The following is a 21371-nucleotide window of genomic DNA, read 5'->3' as shown; positions in this document are numbered from 1 at the left end:
CAGTCCCTGCCTCTTGAATCTACAGGATTGAAAGGTGCTACCATTTGGGGGCAGAAGGCAAAGTCACACCCCTGAGTGGCAGGGACTATTCTAGATCCTACAGCAGAGAGGGGCTCCTGCAAGCCTAAGGTGAGCACAGGCCATGGACCCCCACGCCTCCCGCAGCTTGCACACGCACAGTCCCACAGACGAGGGGCTGTCACTCCAGCCGGGCCCCATGCCCAGGGGCAGAGCCGCGACTCTGCCATTGTGCTTCCTTGGACACCGAACCAAGTCACCAGTGGGAAGGGATTTACTTCAGCGACAAGTGACAAGGGGGAGCATCCACGCTTTCCACTCTGAGCAAGAACGAAATTAGGAACTCTAAAGTTCATCCTGGTTGTGAAAAAAATTAAACTTTTAACATTAATTGCTCCTGAACATTTGTGAGTGCCCCAAATCCTGACATAAAAGCTTTAATTTCTATGCAAAGCAGATAGGATGATTGAGTTATAATTAAAATGGTAATTATACCCTTAATGCTCCATATTTGACTTTTCAAAAAAATGTTATGCTCCAAGAAAAGCTATTTAAAGATCAGAGGAAAATGTTTGAAAATGAATGTATTCAAGACATTTTAAATCTTTTAAAATCCAGTTATTGATTTTTACATGCTTTCAAGTGTAGTCTAAAACATTTCTTCATTTATTTTGGTCGATGGAAATAATAAAAAATCATTGGGACGTGAAAAGCTTAAATGAAGGCAATATTCTGGAGGTTGCTATATAATGTGATAAATATTTGAAGTGTTGGGGGCACAGAGGAGGGGTGTCAGCCTAAGCACGGGGCACTCTGAACCCCAGGATGGCAGGCAGGGAAGAGGCCGCTGGTGAAAGCCACCTCGGGCGGCCCCCCCCCCCCCCCCGCTTCTGGCTGCCGAGGTGTCACTCTGGGCTTAAACGCTCCAAATATGACATTTCCTTTGATCCTCTATCGAGTGTTTAGAATTAAAAAGAACACCTAAAGCTATAAATCAAATGTCAGGTGCAGAAGTCTGGGGGAACCGTATCAATATTCCATGATGCATGGCCGGCCGGGGGGGGGGGGGGCTCGAGAGCTGGAGCCATGCCAACAAGGCAGCGAGGGCTTGGCGCTCGCCCAGCTGTGCGCCCTGAGCAGCAGTCAGCAAACCTGAGGAAGCGGCGAGCGGGCTGGGCAGACTTTCCTCCTACCCCCACGCCTGCTGCTTAGCCGGTGCCCATGGACCCTGCTGTCGAGCCCCCACCCGCCCCAGACCTCCTCAGCAGAGGGCTGCACCTGCGGCCGCCGAGGCAGGGAGGTGGGGAGGAGGACTCCGATGCCCCCCCTTTCTCATGGTGAGCGTGGCTGTGGCGCCTGGAGTGACAGCACGGCCAAGGAGCCGGCGCGAGCCCCACCCCAAGTCTTTCTGGGGCAGACATTCCTTTCCCCTCTCCACCTGAAGCGGGGTGAACTCTAGTCTAGAAAATGTTGTACCAACAGTGAAATAACCAAAGAGCAAAAGAGGCCCATCAAGTTTACGCTGGTCCCCACGACAGCAAAGCAGCCCAGCACAGAGCCACCCAAGGCTTGGTGGTGTGGTTGCTCCTGGAGAAACGCTGACCCTTTCCGTATCTGGGAGAAATTCCCATTGTTTCCCATTTCTGTTTGCGTGCTGATGGAAATGCCTTGTAGGGAGGCCTGTCTCAGAGGGTGTAGACAGACCCTGCGTCCCAGAGACCTCAGATCCCAGGAGGATCTGTACTCTGCACACAGCGTGCTGGCGTTCGCGGCCCTGCTAACCACAGGCTGGTGGAGGGAGGTGGAGGGAGGGTGTGGGCAGCCTGGGGAAGGGCCCTGGGGGTGGTGCAGGGGGACGAGGCAGGAAGGGCTCGGCAGTGCAGCTGGGCTAAGATGTGAGCCCGTCACCCATTGGGCCCAGCTGGGGGAACCTGGGAGGTGAGGTGACATCTTGCAAGCTGTGTTCCGTCTGGGATTTCTCCTCCTGTGAACTGAGGTGGTGTGGGGGTGGGGGGGTGCTGTGGCTGGAAGGGGGGCGTCAGTGAGAACCTCGGCTGCTTGGAGCGTGTTCAGATTTCCGGCTGTGTGGACAGGCAGGTGCGGATGGTCTGGGTGTGGTTCCTGTAATGACCACAGCTGCACCGGGTACAAAGTGGGGGAGGGGGCAGGTGAGACTCTAGAGCGTCAGGCTGGCGACAGCGGGAACCCCAAATCACCAGCGTCCCAGCCCCTCACGACCACATGTTTGGGCTTCACAGACCGTCTCCCCCTGCGTCAGTCGATGCTGAATCACCCGTGGAACATTCCAAATGACTGCTTTCCAGACCTGAGGACTCCAGAAACCTTACCAGTTAGCCAAAGACCAGCGCTGTGGCCCCCAGCGGCCTGTGCTGGCTGGAGAGAGACGGGGTGGAGGTCGGCAGGGTAGCCACGGGCATTTGGGGACTTCTGCAGACTCGGAAAGGAAGTGACACGACCAGACGTTGCTGCACAAGATTTGCACGACGTGTTTGGCCTGGGGAGCTGAGGCCTCCTCACTCCCCGCTGCCCAGCTTCACCTCCTTCCTGGAGGGAGGGAAACCTGGCACCAGCCATCCACAGCTGGCCTTCCTTCCCAGAAAGCAGTCACTAAAACCGTGACCGTCCCTGCTGGATGGGGTCCCCCTGCTGGGTATGGGGATGCCTGTCTCCGCGACCTCCCCCCCACACTTTGGGGATAAGCCCTCGAGTGACACCGTCTGGTCACTGCCTGGTGAGCGTGGGTCCCGACTTGATGGGGCCCAGGGCACCTCACTGTGTTCCCTGCCCCCCCACACACAAACCCAGGTGGGGCAGAAACAGACCGGCCTCCTGCACACAGATGTTCCCTGGTGTGTGCAGGTCAGATCACTCCCTCGCAGACAAGAAGGGGCCACGCAAGTCTGGGAGGCCACACACCAGCCGTGTCCTCTCCTCTGGGATGACTCGGAGAGGCAGTCACATGCCTATCACAGCACTACACAAAATGACAAGCAACTGATAACCCTTGGTGCTTTTCACGAGCCTACAGAGACGGGTAATCCGGAGAGACATCCCAGAGAAGGTGGCCTTTCAGACCAGTTCGGATAGGTGATCAGGATGGAAACAGATAAGAGAAGCTCCTGGGCCTGCGTGGCCCCTCCCAGAGGTGACCCCTGACCCAGAGGGGACAGTGGCCAGCGCCTCTCCCAGGGACTGGGCCCGGTCCTGTAAGAAGGCGGCTGTCCCTGCTTCCAGACAGTGTGGACGCCAAAACGCACACCGCCACCCCTGCGGAAGACACAGAGAGCAGAGGTCAGAGCCTCGCGAGGGCCACCCAGGAATCTGGCGTGCAGGCTGCAGTTAGTTTTCTGTTCCATTTCACCCCCGAGTTGAATTATTGATTTTAATACTTTATTTTCACATGAGTTTATTTGAGCGACAGATGCTACTCAGGTAGCCCACGAAGCGGAAATGAGATTCTGGTAATTAAGGATTCCACCGGGGTCGAGGCACCAGCGGGGATTAGGCTGCTCAGTGGAGTGCGCACGGAGACTCTCGGGGGATTAGGACACCAACTCAATAATTTCTTCCAGTTTCTTAAATTACACTTCAGTTCTCAGGAAGGCTTAAGATCCGGCCCATTGGCTCCAGAAAGAAATTCATTTAACTTGGCTTCCGTCTTGGCAGGGAGGGGACAGTCCCCGGGGCAGGGCGGGGCCAGCGCGGATCGGAGCTCGCATGCATCCTTGCCGGGCACCTGCTATTGTGCAGGGCCAGCCTCACACACATTCCTGCAGACGCAAGAGCTACAAGGACCTTGGAGGGACACCTGGGGGTGAGCAAATCACAGAGGCTCCTCGGGGCGCCCTCGTGTGCCCAGGCCCGACCAGCAGCCCCTGTGCCTCTGGCCCAACGCCAGGTACAGGCACACAGCCGTCCCTGCAGAGCCGCCCCGGGGCACCGGGCCTGGTGTCTCAGCGTGCAAAAGGAGGCATGCCAACCATGTGCACAGACTGCGCTCATGACCAAGGCCCCGGGGACTCCGGCCCAGGCAGCTCCGTGTGGCCGCCCCAGGCCAAACTGCACACCAGAAACGCCAGAGCTCGGCCAGAGCCAAGTTGGAGCTGGACAGGCCGGTGGCAGGCAGCTCCAGGCCACTGTCCGGTCTGCCCCCTCTCCACCCTCGAGCCTCCCCCCTTCCTCTCTTTACGGAAGGCACCGGACAGGCAGCCGCACCTGCCCACGGACATGGGTGGGTAATAGCAAAGCACAGACTTAGTGCAGATCTTTTGGCCTGTGGTCACCCTTTGTCCGGCCTCCACCGCCACAGGGCACTTGCCTTCCTTTGCAGGCCCTCCCGGCAAGTCTACACTGTTGGAGGACTGGTGTAGACCTCGCCTGAGTAACTAAAACCCACATCTACTTCAGAGCACTTGTCTAAGGGATTAGGTTCAAGTATGTGACATTACCGAGCTCAGAAGTCAACTACAGCCAGATTCGTACAGTTCAACATTCAACCATGAACCTCAATCCTTTTTAATTCAAGTGACTAAAAGGTCTTTCTCCTCTTTATAGTTGTGTCTCCTCCTTCCCTGACTTCCTGAGGAGGGCAGGGGCTGGACCCAGAGAGAGCCCTGCCCCTCCCTCCTGTCCACCAAGAGGGGCCACCAGGAGCTGCCAGGAGAGGGGTCCCCAGCCTGGCGGAGAAGTCCCATCAGCCCGGCACCAGGTTAGCCCTGTTCCCAGCAGGCCGGGCACACAGTGGGCTTCAGTGGCACCTGCCAGCCGGGCTCATAATTTAACTTAGGCAGCAGATCCTTACACACGGACAAGAAGGCCTTTCTTTCCACACTGGTTCTTAGGCGTCTGTAGTTTATCAGAAGTGTTTAACATCTGATGCAGACAACGCCCCATTGAGGCCACTCTCATAGAAGTGGGGAGTCTTAGCATCCAGGAACGTGTCTCCTCGCGGGGCACTGTGGAAACCGGCAGTCATTCTAGTCTCTGTGTGCACCCTGTCCCTGGATCATACTTGTCCTCAAGCCAATCGCAGTAAGCAGGTGCGGCATGAATGAGGCAGCGAGAAATCACGGCGGGCTCTCTGGAAGCCAAGGATTAAGAAGCAGGCTAACATGGAGAAGTAAGGGTGCAAGCTGATCACGGGAACACACTGAGTTAAGACGAGAACAAAAACCGACAGAAATTAAACCACTGTGCAGAGGACAGAAGGAGCCACAGCTGGAAATCCCAAGCAGAACGAAGCATCTGAAATCAGACAGGCAGGAGCAAGTCCAAATCTGCAGAAGGAAGCGGTGGAAGGACAGAGCAACGTCATACTCAAAGCAGGAGCGCCCTGAGGGCGCCATGTGAGACAGGAGGAGGGCAGACTCCACCACAGACAAAATCCTCCCCAACGGCCCCAAATCTAGGCTGACTGCTGGGTCGTGGGCTGCCTGGAGACTGGAACTGAAGACTTCAGCCCACCTTGCCAGACCCGAAACCATGAATGCCAACACTTAGCAACAAAGAATAACGTGCAATCTGACTGAAATCCCTGCAGTTGGCATGGCAGGCGTTGGTCCTGGTACATTTCACAAAACTCCTCAAATTCTAAATCTAAGCCAGAAACAAGCAAAAGAGCATCACCGCTTCTTGCAGCTAAATTTATCGCCCCCCATGACCACCCCCGAGAGTCTAACTGACCAGCCTCGCAGAATCCCTGTCCCAGGGATGAACCCTGGTCCGCTAATCATGCCTCATGCAGCGCAGGGATCACCTTCAGCACATGCCCAGTGATGGCTGCGCAGGGGTGCGTCGGTGGGGGGGGGGGGGGGGGGGCGGTCTATAAGTGAAAGTAAGATTGAATAGTCAAGACGAGGCTGAGATCAACCACACGCTATTTAGGCAGTGGCGCCATTTTGTTTCTAATCAAGTTCATTGCTCAGTACCTTCAAAGTGATGGTGTCTGTTGATCGCCCTGTGAGTACAGAGTCCTGAACTTCCCAGAAGCAACCCAAAACTTCATTCCCTCAAGTGAAAACTACATTGTTTACTATAGGGGAGGAAGTGAATGTAGTACAGTCTAAATATCCATTAGTAAAGGAACCTCATTGTATGGAATTATTGCCCATTTTGTTTTCCCTCTAGAAAATCTCGGTCTATGGGTCTAATAAACTCTGATCCTGGCCAAAACCATCTTACAAGAAGCCACATCTACTGGCTCTAGAAAACCACTTTCATAAACTCTTCTGAGGCCGAGAAAATAAAAAGCTGGAGAAGACTATGAACCCCATGCTCTCTCTGTATCCTGTCCTTTAGAAATAGAAAAACAAAGACGTGATCTGTGGTTAGAGTTTCCCAGCCGGCTAAGAGCCCACAAAAGTAAACTGTACAGTCAAAAATTAGTGACTGGGGCACCTGGGTGGTTCAGTCGGTTAAGTATCCAACTCTTGATTTCAGCTCACGGTTTGTGAGTTTGAGTCCCACGTCAGGCCCCATGCTGTCAGTGCAGAGCCTGCCTGGGATTCCCTCTCTCCCTCTCTCTCTCTGCCCCTCCCCACTCATGCTCTCTCTCAAAATAAATAAATTAACATTTAAAAAAAATAGTTACCTGGAAGTGCAGATCCAGACAAGGAGACACCACTGCTCGCCTGTTAGAAGGGCCCAAACCCAGGCCCCCGACACCAGCACATGTTGGCGAGGACCTCGAGCCACAGCGTCTCTCAGGCACGGCAGGCGGGCACACAGACAGGGGCAGCCACTCGGGAGGACGGTCTGGTGGGTTCCTACAGGACTAAACGTACCCTCGCCACACGACCCGGCCACCGTGCCCCTTGACGTTTACTCAAATGAGTTGAAAGCTGTGTTGGTACAAAACCCTGCCCACAGATGCGTATAGCGGTTTTATTCACAATCGCCAAAACTTGGAGGCATCGAAGATGTCCTTCAGTAGGTGCTGGATAAACAAACTTGGTCCATCCAGGCAGTGGAACAGTATTCGGCGATAAAAAGAAACGAGCTAACAAGCCATGAAAACACACGGAGGAAACTTGAGAGCGTATGACTAAGCGAGGGGCGCCGATCTAAAGAGGTTCATCCTGTGTGACTCCCACTATCTGACACCCTGGAAAAGGCAGAACGGTGGAGACGGTGAAAAGTATGACGGATTTCTGGGAGTCGAAGGGAGGGAGGGTTGAACAGGTGGAGCACAGGGGATTTGGGGGCAGTGAAACTGCTCTGTGTGATAACACAACGTGGACGCCTGTCCTCATACACTTGTCCAGACCCACAGTATGTACAATGCCAAGTGACCCCAGTGTAAACCATGGACTCGGGTGATGATGACATGCCCTGTGGGTGCAGTGATTGTGAGAAATGCACCATCTGGTGGGGACATTGCCGGTGGGGGAGGCTGCGGTGTGTTGGCAGCAGTGTATGTGGGAAATGTCTATGTTACACTCACTATTGCTCTAAAACTACAAACTGTCTGAAAAATAAAGTCCACTAAGGAAAAACAGAGTTACCTGATGGTGTTGTACCAGAGCCGTCTGTGCAAACATCCATGACAGGAAATAAACTGCCAGGAATTCTGTAATGGTTCCTTAGGTGGCCTTGCATGACCCCCTCGGGGTTCTCATTATTCACCCCAGTGTTTCATCAGCCAGAGTGATGGACCCTGGGAGAGGGACAGACGATCAGAGACAGAGACACGGAGAAGGTCCTGCGCGTCTGCGTCAGGTTGGCTTTCCGGGAGATTTACGGTAGACGTGCATATTCTATATAAAATCCCACAGCTTTTGTTTTTAATAACATATACAAGCCTTCTTTGTATCACCGGTTTAGATTCTGAAGTCAATGTGTTCGATTTCAGTTAATCCCATACAGAAAACTGCTGTCACCCTCTATTGGCGGTAGCCAGAGCCAACAAGTCCGGCCTGGCCGCTACCGCTCACATCTACCAACATTCAAAAGTTAAGTGGCTCCTGTAGGAGATTTTTAATGCAGTCAAATAAATAGCTCTACGCTTTTATCTTGTATCTTTAAAACCCGGGCACGGAGTCCATAAATCTGCTGACCTGCTAAGTGGCTGCGGGAACTGGGGGCGGGAAGAAGCACTCCCCGGTCCTCGCTCTTAAGGAGAGAGGAGAGACGCGGGCTTTCCCGGCAGCAGTGCTTCCCGGGACCGGGGCGAGCGCCCACCGGAGTCAGTGGTTTTAAATGGAGGTGATGGCACACGGTAGGTCCGCAAGTCTCGCAAATTTTCTGACACCTGTGCTCTGCGGGAAGTGTCACCACAGCAGGGAAAGGACCACCCTCGGACAAGAGGGAAGGGGTGGCAGGAAGGAAAACGGAGTGTCCACGGTGCGTGGCCACCCCCGGCCCCCCAGTAATCCAGACACCCGAGCCTCCGTGTGTGAGGCCATTCCCACCCCACTGTTTACATAGCGACTTTTGATCTCTGTCGGGTTTCTGCTTACCTGCCTGCTGGTCTCGGGGTCCTTCCCCGACCCCCGAATTGTTATGTCCCGCCGGGCAGCTCCTGCCTTCCCTTCTAAACACGGAGCACACGTGACAGCACTCTTCCGCTTGGCTTGGCGGAGTGGCTGAGGAGGGTGGCCATCCATCACTGAGTAAATAACAGCATTGACAGGAGAGGCCGTGTGGCCCTGGGATGCCGGACGCGGTTTTCTCCTCCACGTCTGTCACGTGTGTCCTGTTTCTTCCAGCACAGCCTTCTGTATCTGTGTTCAGCTGCCCTGTGGCCGGCTGGCCACCTCCCCTCCAGGCTCCCTCAAGGTCGATGTGTTTTGTACACGTGTCACTGTCCAGAAAGGACAGGGGTCCCTTCTGACGCCCAGCACGGTGCAGGGCACATGAAGGAATCAAGGCATGGATGCTCCGTTTGGGGCAGTCTCTGGTGTGAGGGAGACAAGTCAGCCTCCCCGCCGAGGCTCTGTGGCCCAGGACAGGTACCCGGCTTCCTGCTAACAGGGACCTGTTTGTGCTTATAAATACAGTGAAAACGTGCCAGCCGCCAGCCCCACGACTCTGGGCACATCAGAGACTCAGCACGGGTGGAGAGCAAGGTCGTGTGTGTGGGTATCCCTGGGCTGTGTGATGAATCACCACATACGAGCAGCTCAGAACCACAGAACTGTGTTCCCCTGTTGCCAAAACTCAACAGCAGAATGGAGACCAAGGCGCTGCCTGGGCTGAGGCTCCTTCCTCCCTCCAGCTTCTGGGAGCCAGACCGGCCACCCCAGGCCCCGCCTCCGTCTGTGCCTGTGAAGGGTCCAGGCATCTCGGGGCAGATCCAGGAAGGAGCCATGGCCACACAGTGGTGGCAGCTCACGTGAGGTTATTTAGACAAGACAACACCGTGACAGGTTTGCAGGCCAGGGCGTCCCTCACAGCACCAGCCTGTCCTGGGGTGGCCAGGAGGGCCTGGGTGCTCAGAGAGGGTTACGTGTCTAGGTGAGGTGACTCGGCAGTCTGGTGAGGGGGCTCTGGATCAGAGAACGCCAAGGACCACCGCATCTTGGGACCTGTCTTACCTATGGGTAACAGCTGTCAGGTTCTGTGCAGTCTGAAAAGTAGGCAATCTCTCAATGGCTAAAAACCTGCACGTTCACGTTAGTTTTAAATTGCCGAGTGTGCACAAATTTGAGTCTGGCACTGGTAGGCTTTGGCACTAACAAGTTTCAGCTGACAGTGAAGCAATAAGCAACCAGGGACCAGGTTCCCAGCGACTCTAAACCCCGATCTCCAGATCCTAACTGATTACATCTAACTATTTCCACCTGAGCGGACATCCTGAGGTTCCAAGTGGATATAATTTGGTGGAACACTATTCAACCCAGTCTGACTGATACACAAGCAAACAAAAGTGCTGGAGAGACTGGAATTAGGAAGGGCGGGGGTGGGGGAGAAGGAGGACAGGAGGTCAAAACGGCAGGGTCTGGAGGGCAGGGGACGGGGGACGGGGGACGGGGGGGGTGGTAGGAAGACTGGAGCAGGAGGGCAGGAGGGCAGGAGGCAAGAGCAGGGGGGCAGGGGGCGGGGGCAGGGGGCAGGAGGGCGAAGCGCAAAATCCGGAGGCCCAGGGAGGAGGGTGCTGGCTGGGGCATGGAGGTGAGGGACTGGATGGTGAGGGGCCATGTCTGGTTCTCCTCAGGGAAGGGGTGAGGTCCTTCCCCAAGGAGGAGGTGGCCCCACTGGCTGGTTCAGGGATGAAGGAAAGGTTGGTAGCACTGACAGACAGAGAGACCAGAATCTGGTCGGAACTGGGGAACCGGGTCATCTGGGAGGCCACATGCTGTGGCCACAGACCTGGGAGGCGGGGGAAGGGGGGGCGGGCTTGCAAAACTCGGATCCGCCGTCTGGCTGCGTGGGTATCCCCGGGGTGGGGAGGCCCCGCACCCGCACGGGAACCACCCCCTCCCCGCTTCACTGGGAGCGCAGGTGTGTGGCCCCACCCCCCACCCATCTCGTGGGGGTGGGGGTGGGGTGGGGTGCTTGGTGCTCCTAAGTCACAGACCTAAGGGCAGAACGCCCTGAGACCCCCCCCCCCCGCCCCCCGCGCGACAGCAGTCATGACCTCATGACCTCGCGGCCACCCACCCTTCCCCACCCTCTGACCTCCGGAGCACCCCCCGCCCCGCCTGTCTGTCAGTCCTTCTGGACACCAGATCTCACCTGGCGAGAGCCGCTGGAAAGGCACCGTCCAGACCTGCCTTCCAGGGCACACCCCCTCCCCCCACCCCCACCTCTGCCAAGGGCCCTGCAATTCAAGGAGCATGTGTCACAAAGCAGACCAGTCCCTCGGGTCCAGGGCTTAGCCCAACCTTTCCAGAGCCTCCACGGTGCTTCACACCCTGCACCAAGCCAGGGATGCAGACTGCATGGGCAGGCGAGCTCATACTCGCTCTCTCCTCCCAGCCCTGGAAAGGGTGCTATCCCCCACCCCAGCACTGCAGGTCTGGAGGGACCAGCGGGTGCTCAGGGGCCCGTCCTGCCCCAGCACCTGGACCGCGCTTGCCCCTCTGGCCCCACGGTGATGGGAGCTCGTCTCAGGAGCCCCTCACCTGGCCAGGGCCAGACATTCGCCACTGGGAAGCCCAGAAAGGTCACTCACCCCAGCCAGACTCCAGACGCTGAGCAAACAACCAAGGCTTCCTACTGAGTTTGGGAACTATCGGTCACCCAGAAAGCACTTAACTAATACACCACATACGAAGCCATTTTGCTACTAACGTCTCAGTTCACAGACTTTTAAGGAAGCTGTATGGTTCCCATATCAGATGTCCTACAGATTATTTCTCTGAAGAATACTCTGAGATAACAAACGAAAGAAAACAATATTTATCATTATTCTGTATTTCAGATTCAGATAATACTGAAAGTAAAAAATTCTTAACGACCATCCTCTGCTATTTCTGAGCTACAAATAAACCAAATCTTAGCGACAAGACTGATAACCTTGGTACATTTAGCAGATGAAGAAACAAAGTCACACAGCAGCTCAGCCTTTCAGACGTCCGTCTGCTCCCCGTGCTCTCCTGTCTCCTAAGCTGGATCAGACATCTCTCGTACTGTCCCCAGCTTTTCTCATGAAACTGTGCTACTGTGCCGTAGTGTTTCCCAAAACGGCTTTACGAAGCCAAAAAGTTCACATCGATTCATTTGAACACATTCCGACGGGTGTCCGAATACCTGGGACACATATCTCCCTGCACCCAACTTGTCAGGTCCTTATCAGGACCTGTACACAGAGGAAGGTCATTCCTGGGGTTGTCACTCCTGTGACTTTCCTCCCTCCCATGTCACACTCACGCCTCCACCAGTGGGCCCATCACGTGATCCCAGACAGAAAGATGGTGTGCTGGCCTTCCAAGCACACCAAAGTTGAAGTAGCCGAAATGTGGCACCACACCTGACGAAGACATTCAAGTGTTTTCACTAGAAACCAACGTAAGCCATTTACCTCTATGCAGTGACTTTCTCTCTACATGCTGGAATCTGCTTTTAAAAGCACATAAGTCCTGGCCTCACCCCCAGGCGCTCTATTATAATTGGTGTAGGTTGGGGCCTTGGCACTGGAATGTTTTCAATCTCCCCAGGAGAATATAACACGCACGCAGGGCTGAGAACCACCACGTCATGCCATGGTGCACAGGTGGGTCAGAGCTGGGTCGGGCTAATTAGGGATGGCTGCCTGGTGGAGGCAGAGGCGGCCGGGGAAGGACGCGGGTGGCTGCTATCCCATCCCAGGCATCATAACAAGCCCAACCAAGCTCTGGAATTGGGAGCAAGAGAGAGAAGGGCCGGAGAGCTGTATCCACTGGGCATGTGGCTGGATGGGGGAGTGAGACAGCAGTGTGCAGGCGCAGGGAAGCGACCTGGGGGAAGTCGGAGGAAAACCGTCCGTCCCTGGGCCTGGCTGCTAACGAAAGGAGCTTGAAGTTGTCGCTGCCAGAGCCTCCGCTCCTCCAGCTGGAAAATAGGATGTCAGTCCTACACACTCAGCTCCCCAGAAAGCCAAAGACCTCATCAGCTATGTTTGCAAATGATCTCATCCTCCCGGAATGCGCCAGCTGTGGCTAGCGAAGGCATAACTAGGAATGATGATGGCTCATTCTGACAGCGAGTAAAAATAAGTGACCAAAGATGTCACTCCTGCCCGTGCCCACTGCCGGCACGAGTCTTCCCGGCCTCACTTCATGCACACAATGCTGATGGTAAGTCTCCAGTGGACACCGCAGAGGAAATCGCCCACAGCAGACACTGCAGGAACCCTTCGGCCGAAAGAGATGGGCAAACACACCTCACTGATCACATCAGCAACAGCTCATCTTCAACAGTAGGGAAGTTACATTCTTCCCCGTCGAGAAAAATCCATTTTTGCCCCACATGAAGCTGATTTTCAGCCATGTCTCCCCCCCAACCCCCCAGGCTCCCACGGATGGAATTCTCATTCTCAAGATTGCCTTTTGAGAGAGCTCTAAGACTTTTCCTCTGTTTGCACTCCCCTCCGCCCCCCACGTGCCCCCCACATCCGTGCCCCCAGACCTGCCCCGAGACACAGCCAACTGCCGTCTTTTGTTTTGCATTTCTGTTTCGGGAAACACATTGCCCTGCCGACACTCTGCAAAGCATCAGTGAGTAAAGTCTGTTATACAGGCTGCAAAGCCATCTGGACTTCCTGCTGAAAAGGTTGGACATGGTTTTAGGCAAGATTTTTATCAGATCTGAAAGGAAAAAAAAAATCTTGAATGCATTACCATCTTCCAAGGTTGATGTCAGATTTTTTTCCCCCTTGTCAGTTGCAAAACAAAGCCAAAAAGAAAAAAAAAAGAAAAAAAGATGACAAACCAGAAGAGCTGAGAATGAAGATATACATCTCCAGAGGAAGCTTTGTCAGAGGTAGTGGAGTATAAACAAAAAATAAATTAGTTCTGGTGTTATCAGAAACTGGACAGACTTCCACTGGTATAGTAGTTTGTCTGGCGAGTCCAAGCCTTCCCAGCCAGTGCCCTTAAAATGCAAAAGGGAAATCCGAGAGGCTCACAACAAAAACAAGACTTGCTTTCCAAAACCTATTAGCGGCTTTTTGAATGCACAGGAGAAGAAAGACAGCGACGGAAGAGAATGAAACAGGCCTCATGAAAAGGAAAACTGCTTTGAAATCTCTCCCCTTCTTTCTCTCATTCTCTGGCCGTGACAGACTTTTCCAAAAAGGTTCAACTTTGCAGTCACAGAACGTCGGTATCTTAGCAACATATTTGCTACCACCCAGCTTTGGGTTTTTCTCCCCGCAAGTCACTGAGGAAAAGCCAGGGTGAGAGCATCCCGTTAAGAGGACCCTTATTTGGAGAACAGGCCACAGCTGCTTGCTCCCACCTCTGCTCGGGGCCGCAGACGTCCTCCAAGGGAGCCGCAGACAGAGGACCCGTGGCCCCGTCCTAGGAACACGACGTCCATGTTAGGGGACCATGTGTCACCCTCAGCACTGTTACGGGACCCAGCAAGGCTTCCTCACGACAGGGCAGGAGGCCGACACGAGCCATCTTTGATTCGGGCACGATGTGGGATGAACAGAACACCCACTGACTGTACCAGGAAAACAAAAACAAAAAAACCTACTGAGTTTCTAAGTGTGTTATGATTTGGGAAGAAAATGCCTCCACAGAGAAGGGCCAGAGCTTGGCCTCAGATCAAAAGCATTTTGTCTAATTGGGATAAACAGGCTTCACAAAGTGATGGCTATTGATCCTGAAAAAGTAATTTATGTAATGTTTTCTATTTCCCCCTAAACATTTCATGGAGACAAATATTTATTCATTAATGCGTGTGAGGAAGCCAGGGAACGTGAAATGCCACGTCTGACAGAAAACACAACTTCTCTTTATCGCAGATAAAAGGCCCTTAGTGGGAATTTTTGGTCACATTCTGTCTCCTCCACCGTGTCTCTGGCCCGAGCGCCTGCCAGCCCACCAGCCCCCCAGGGGAGGGGACGCCCATCTGCCGGCCTGCACAGCAGCCACTGGGCCCTGAAGCTTGTCCGGACACAGGCGGGCTGATGGCCTTAAGGTCACTGCCACAGGAGAGGTCATGGGGGCATCAGACAGGCCTGACACATGCCTGATACAAGCACGGTCCATCCCTGTAAGCCCCGAACCCCTGCAGCTGCACAAGGCTCCTTCCTGAGCAGCAGTGACCACTGGAGCCTCAGAGGAAGTCAGCAGACGTGAAGACACCCCTGGGGGTCCCCTCCTCTGCAGAGGGTGCACAGAGGCCTGCTGGCTGGAGAGTGCCGTCTGGAGAGGCAGGAGAGCCCGACAGGAGGGCGTCCACCCAAAGGGGCATCTTGCTTCCATATTTGAAACACTACCCAGCCGAAGCAGACTGTGTCCACCACTCCATTTGTGACGCTGACTTTTCCAAATATTTGTCAGGTCCCACGGCCTGGCAAGCCCCTTGCTTAGTCCAGGAATCCAGAGATGAACCCAGAAGCCTTCACTCCAGTGGGACCATCAGACATGTGAACAAACCACCGAAGTAAAAGAGACTGCTGGGAAGCCTTCAGGTTTTCTACACATAGAATCATGTCAACTGCAAACAGATCACTTTACCTCTTCCTTTCAATGTGAATGCCTTTCGCCTCTTTCTCTCGTGTATCTGCTCTGGCTGGGGCCTCTAGCACATCATCAATTAGGGTGAATTGTCCTCACATCCCAGGGATGAACCCTGCATGGTCACCATCACTCTTAACGTGCTGTTGAATTGGGTTTGCCAGTATTTATGGAGGATTTTTGCACCTGTGCTCAGGGATATTGGCCTGTCGCTTTCTCCTCTCATGGTGTCTGTGTCTGACTTTGGCGTTAGGGTGACTTGGCCTCATAAAATTAGGTGCAAGTGTTCTCTCCTATTCTGTTGGAAGAGTGTTAAAATAATTGGTATTGATTCTTCTTGGAATGTTTAGTAGAAATTACTACTGAGGCCATCTGGTCCCGAGCTTTTCTTTGTTGAGAGATTTTTAACTTTTTAAAAATTGAAATATAGTCAGGAGATGTTTCTCTTGCTGATTCAATCTCTGTATTTGTTAGAACAACGATATATATTGTTATTTGGTCTTTCCAGGCATTCAGTTTCTTCTTCATTCAGTTTTGGTAGGTCATAGGTTTCTGGGAATTTATCCATTTTTTCGGTGTTATCCAATTGTTGGCGTATAATGGCTCATCACACCTCTCATGACCATTTTCATGTTGTAATGTCTCCTCTTTCATTCTAAGTTAATTCATTTGAGGCTTTTCTTTTTTTTTTTCTCAGTTAACCTAGCTGAGGGTTGGTCAGTTTGGTGTATCTTTTTCAAAAACCCAAAACAAATTTCAAAGATTTGTTGACTTTTTTCCATCGTTTTCTTTTTTTTTTTTTTTTTTTTAATTTTTTTCAACGTTTTTTATTTATTTTGGGGACAGAGAGAGACAGAGCATGATCGGGGGAGGGGCAGAGAGAGAGGGAGACACAGAATCGGAAACAGGCTCCAGGCTCCGAGCCATCAGCCCAGAGCCTGACGCGGGGCTCGAACTCACGGACCGCGAGATCGTGACCTGGCTGAAGTCGGACGCTTAACCGACTGCGCCACCCAGGCGCCCCTTTCCATCGTTTTCTATTCTCTATTTCTGCTCTCCTCTTTATTATTCCCTTCCTCCTCATAGCTTTGGGCTTAGTTTGCTCTTCTTTTCCTAGATGGGGTGCACAGTTAGGTTCTGTAGTTGAGATCTTACTTCTTTTTCCATGTTGGCATTTATTGCTATAAACCTCCCTCTTAGTTCAGGTTTTGCTGAATCCCCTAAGTTTTAGTGTGCTGTGCTTTTGTTTTCATTTGACTCAAAATATTTTTTAATTTGCCATTATTATTTTTTTATATTAGAGAACAGAGAGAGAGAGAGAGAGAACAGGGGGAGGAGCAGACGGAGAGAGAATCCCAAGCAGGCACCACGCTCAGTGCAGAGCCGAACACAGGGCACAATCCCACCACTCTAGGGTCATGACCTAAGCTGAAATCAAGAATCAGGTGTTCAATCTACTGAGCCACCCAGGCGCCCCTTGAAACACTTTTTAAATTCCATTTCCATTTCCTCTTTGAACCAATAGTTATTCAAGACGATGTTATTCAGTTCCCATTTATTTGTGAATTTTCTCTCTTTAAAAAAAATTATAGTTTTATTCCACCATGGTTGGAAAAGAGGCTTGGAATGATTTCTAGATTCTTAAATTTGTTAAGACTTGCCAAGTGACTTAATCTGTGATTTATCTTAGAGGAGGTTCACTGCGTGCCTGAGAAGGATGTGCATTCTTCTGCTTGGAGATGGAAAGTTCTGTACACGCCTGTTAGAATGCACTTGGCCTATACTTTTGTTCAAATCACCCGTTTCTTTATTGATTTTCTACATGGGTGCTCTGTCCACTGTTGAAAATAATAGTCTCCTATTATTTAACAGTATTATGTGATGATAGAGTAGTAGTTGCAGCATCATGTAATAGTCTCTTCTTATTGAACAGTATTATGTAACACAGCAGTAATTGTAGCTTCATGGACAATCCCTCTTATTGAACAGTATTATATGGTAACGCAGTGGTGGTTGCAACATGGCACTGGAGGACTATGTAACAGTCTCCTACTATCCCTGCATTGATGTTGCTCTCCCCCTCAGGTCTGTCAAAATTTGCTTTGTATATTTAAGTCTCTGATGTTGGGTACACAGATGTTTATAACCCTTAAGCCCTTCTGTTGAATTGACTCCCTCCTCGTCGTATAATGTCCCTCTTTGTCTCTTGTCACGGCGTTCATAGTTTACTATTTTGTCTGAAAGCAGTATAGCTCCCTCTCTGTTCCCCGGCGGCCACTTGAACGAAGTATCTTCCACCCCTTCTCTCTCAGCCTGTGTGTCCTTACCTGTAAGGGAGTCTCTTTAGGCAGCACATCACTGCATCTTGTGCGTTTGTTTCAACCACACTGGGCCTTTCGTTTGGGGAGTTTAATCCATTTGACCTTAGGAGTAATTATGGGGAGGAGGGGACTTCCTATTGCCACTTTGTTCCTTGTTTTCTACTGGGCTTATAGTTTTTTATCACTTTGTTGTTCTCTTGCTATCTTCCTTTGTTACTTGCATTTTTGGCAGTGATGTGCATTGATTCTTTTCCTTTTCTCTTGTACCTCTATTATAGTTTTTCTGTGGTTGCTGCAAGGCACGCATAAAATATATTTATAGCTGTAAACAATTGGTAACAATTTTACTTTAGTCACATACAAAATCACTCACCACCATTACAGTGTTGCATATTCTGTCTTTGGTGGGTCTACCCAGTTCACCTTCAGGAGTGAAATATATGCCTCCACATGTTTTCATGTTACTGTTTGGAGTGCATCTGTTTTTGTTTGAAAAACTCTCTTCAGTATTTCTTGCAAGGCAAGAAACAAGGTGATAAACTGCCTCAATTTTTATTTGGGAAAGTCTTTATCTCTTTTTTTTTTTACATTTATTCATTTTTGAGAGACTGAGACAGAGTGTGAGTGGGGGGGAAGGGGGCGGAGAGAGAGGGAGACACAGAATCCAAAGCAGGCTCCAGGCTCCAAGCTATCAGCACAGAGCCCAACGCGGGGCTCAAACTCACAAATTGTGAGATCATGATCTGAGATGAAGTCAGACGCTCAACTGAGTAAGCCACCCAGGCACCCCTCTTCTTCCTTTTTAAAGGGTAGTTTGCCAGGTTTAGTACTTTGTTGGTCTGTTTTTTTTCAGTACTTTGAATATGTCACCCACTCTCTTCTGGTCTATGAGGTTTCTGCTGAGAAGTTTACCGGTAATATCGCAGGTGTTCCCTTGTATGTGATGAGTCACTTTCCCCTTGCTGCTTTCAAAATTCTTTTTGCCTTTGATTTCTACAATATAATTACAATGTATCTCCATGTAGACCTCTTTATGTTTAACTTATTTGAAATCCTTGGGTTTCTTGAATCCATCTGTCTATTTCCTTCCCTAGATTTGGGGTATTTTTTTTGTCATTATTTCTTTAAATATGCTTTCTGCCTCTTTTTTCTTTCTCTGCTCCTTATGGACTCTCAAGAATGCATATTTTGCTCCTTTGAGGGCATCCTATAAATCTCATAGGCTTTTTTCACTCTTTTTTATTCTTTTTTCTCCTCTGGGTAATTTCAAATGCCTTGTCTTTGAATTCACAGGCACTTTCCTCTGCTTGATCAAGTCTGTCATTGAAGCTCTCTGTTACATTTTTTTTTCATTACTATCATTGTATTCTTCAGTTCCAGAAAGTCTTTTTTTTTTCATATTTATTCATTTTTGAGAGACAGAGACAGACCATGAGTAGGGGAGGAGCAGAAAGAGAGGGAGACACAGAATCTGAAGCAGGCTCCAGGCTCTGAGCTGTCAGCACAAAGCCCGATACGGGGCTCAAACCCACGAACCATGAGATAATTACCTGAGCCAAAGTCAGATCCTGAACCGACTGAGCCACCCAGGTGCCCCTTGGCTCTATTTTATTATTTCTATCTCTTTGTTAAACCCATCATTTTGTTCATGTATTGTTTTCCTGATTGCATCAAGTTGTCTATCTTGTTCCTTGTAGCTCAGTGAGCTTCTTTTAAACCATTATTTTGAATTCTTCGTCAGGAAATTCATGGATCTCCATTCCTCTAGGGTTGATTACTAGAAATGTTTGTGTTCCATGTAGCCTTGATTTGGTGTCTATACACTTGAAGGAACAGTCACTTCTTCCAGAGCTTAAGGGCTCACTTCAGCAGGAAAGGCCTTCACTGGCCAATGAGTGCAAGGGCGCCAGCCAGCTGGCATGCACAGTGGTGCCAGATTTGGCACTGGTTCCACGGAGTGTGACAACATGAAGTCCAGTTCACAGGTGTGCACACAGCAGCACTGAGACCAGGGCATGGAGGCAATGCCTTTCTTGTCCGTGGAGGTTCAGCTGAAAGAATAGGCATTTTCTGGGCCATCTCTATCCTATTTGTTATGTCTAGTATAAAGGGCTGGGATATATGTGTCTCTCTGGTCTCAAGTATCTCTCTGAGCTTGAGGAAATGCACAATGATGGCTAAGCCCTGGCTTTAGTGCTTCAGATGCACTATTTGAAATTATTTAATGATGTTCATCTACTTCATTTCTCCTCTCCAGAACCTATTTTCAGGGTAAAGAAAGAACACTGTGGGGAGCGGGAGGGTGGGCAGCAAAGTCACAAGACAGAGACATTTGGAGTTTGTCCTTTATGGCATTCATAAGTGAACATGACACTGATGTCAATGGGGATATTGCAAAACAGGTGTTAGCATTCTTTATTATTTAGGCAATAATTATAAAACTCTTCTTGAACTTAACAAAAGCTGGGAAAGTAAATAAAGTCGTTCCTTTATGGAACAACTACTTTTTCTACATGCATCTTTTTCTCTTGATGCACTGGGATGGCTTTCCTTATACATGTCTTTTTAAATCCTAATGAACTCAAACAACTATGAATCAACCCCAAACAGAGGACCTCATCTGTTGGCACCCTCTTATTAGCACACTAATGACATTTTAAAGATTCTAATTAAACCCAGATGCAAAATATCTTCCTGAGTACATCAGAAATCACAAGCTTAAGAAAAACAGAAATATTACATTTTTCCAATGCAATTTTAGTTTATTTTCTACATATTTTTTATTTTAATTTGAAGGTGATTGTTAAAGTAGTAACCACTGTTAATAAGTATAAACAGATTTGTGGCTATGTAACAATTTAGGTAATTGTGAGTAGCTACAAATTTACTTAACCAATAGGTAGGTGCATAGGTATCTGTGCACATAACCGTCAGCTCTCAATTATTAAGGTAACAAACATGTGGTCTCTCATCGTAGGCTTTTCTGAAATCCTTAGTAAAAAGGTTGTGGAAGGGTATGGTGTGGCCAAGAGCCCAGATACTGGAGCCAGAATTCAAACACGTGCATGAGATTCTAATCCTAACACTGACTGGCTGAGTCAGCTCGACACGCTCAGTCTTGGCTGCCCATCCACAAAGCATTTGTCCCACCGCGCCTGATCCCCAGGAACTGCCCCAGGTGAGCCGTGGTGCTGGCACCATTCTCCTCCCGCCTGTCAGGAGGGGAGCCTTCACCTGCCCCCCGACCACTGAGCCCCCGTGGCCCTCCAGCTGCTCTCCACTGAAGGTGCACAGGAGCCAGAGAGCAAATTCACAAAAGAAACAGCAGAATGCAGGGAGTGTAATCAGTCAGCCATAGGGAAAAAAGAAGGCTGGTCCCTGAGGTTATTACACTTTTGTCATCAACGTAGCATGAGCCATCTATATAAATGTCCCCCACCTTTTACTTTATGTAGATCCTTTATTTTAAAAACACTATTTTATTCATTTTCCCTAGACTGTTTCTTCACTATAACTAATCATGTAGAATTTAACAATGCCCACAATACACGACTAAAAGTGCCTCTGTGTCTGTAAAATTGTATTTATGGAAGTGGCCAGCCCCCAGCCCTGTCTATTCATATCTGTGCCATCATACGTAAGAGGGATCTTCTTATCCACTGGCAAAGAATTTTTTTTGTTCAGCAAATAAGCTGCAGCTACAGCCTGTCCCCTTGGGACAGGGGACCTTACTGTTGTGCCCCTGGATTTGTTTGGTTGATCCCGACACAGGCAGAGGGAAGGATACAGGTTGTGGTCTTCCTTGAGGGGACGGATTTGGTGGGGGGCACTGAGTGGCGATGAGCAGGGTGAGGCCTACATAGACCAAAGGAGTGGGGGCCGGGCAGGCACAGAGCCAGCG

General features: G+C 50.7%; 1 protein-coding gene and 1 long non-coding RNA gene across 3 annotated transcripts in view; one reads left to right on the top strand and one right to left on the bottom strand.

The window, feature by feature from the left end:
- The window catches only part of ADARB2 (adenosine deaminase RNA specific B2 (inactive)), a 420157-nt gene that overhangs the window by 325584 nt on the left and 73202 nt on the right, over positions 1–21371 (top strand). The window lies entirely within an intron of this gene.
- LOC132695161 (uncharacterized) lies at positions 5881–8683 on the bottom strand. Its single transcript, XR_009617774.3, has 3 exons — positions 8496–8683; positions 7542–7693; positions 5881–7141 (listed from the first exon to the last, which is right to left on the bottom strand). It is a non-coding gene; the product is annotated as an uncharacterized LOC132695161 (long non-coding RNA).

Source organism: Panthera onca, chromosome B4 (genome assembly GCF_046562875.1).
Source record: "Panthera onca isolate mPanOnc1 chromosome B4, mPanOnc1 haplotype 2, whole genome shotgun sequence".
Classification (NCBI taxonomy): Eukaryota; Metazoa; Chordata; class Mammalia; order Carnivora; family Felidae; genus Panthera; species Panthera onca.
The sequence above is the reverse complement of the archived record's forward strand: the minus strand, read 5'-3'. Positions and strand labels throughout refer to the sequence as shown.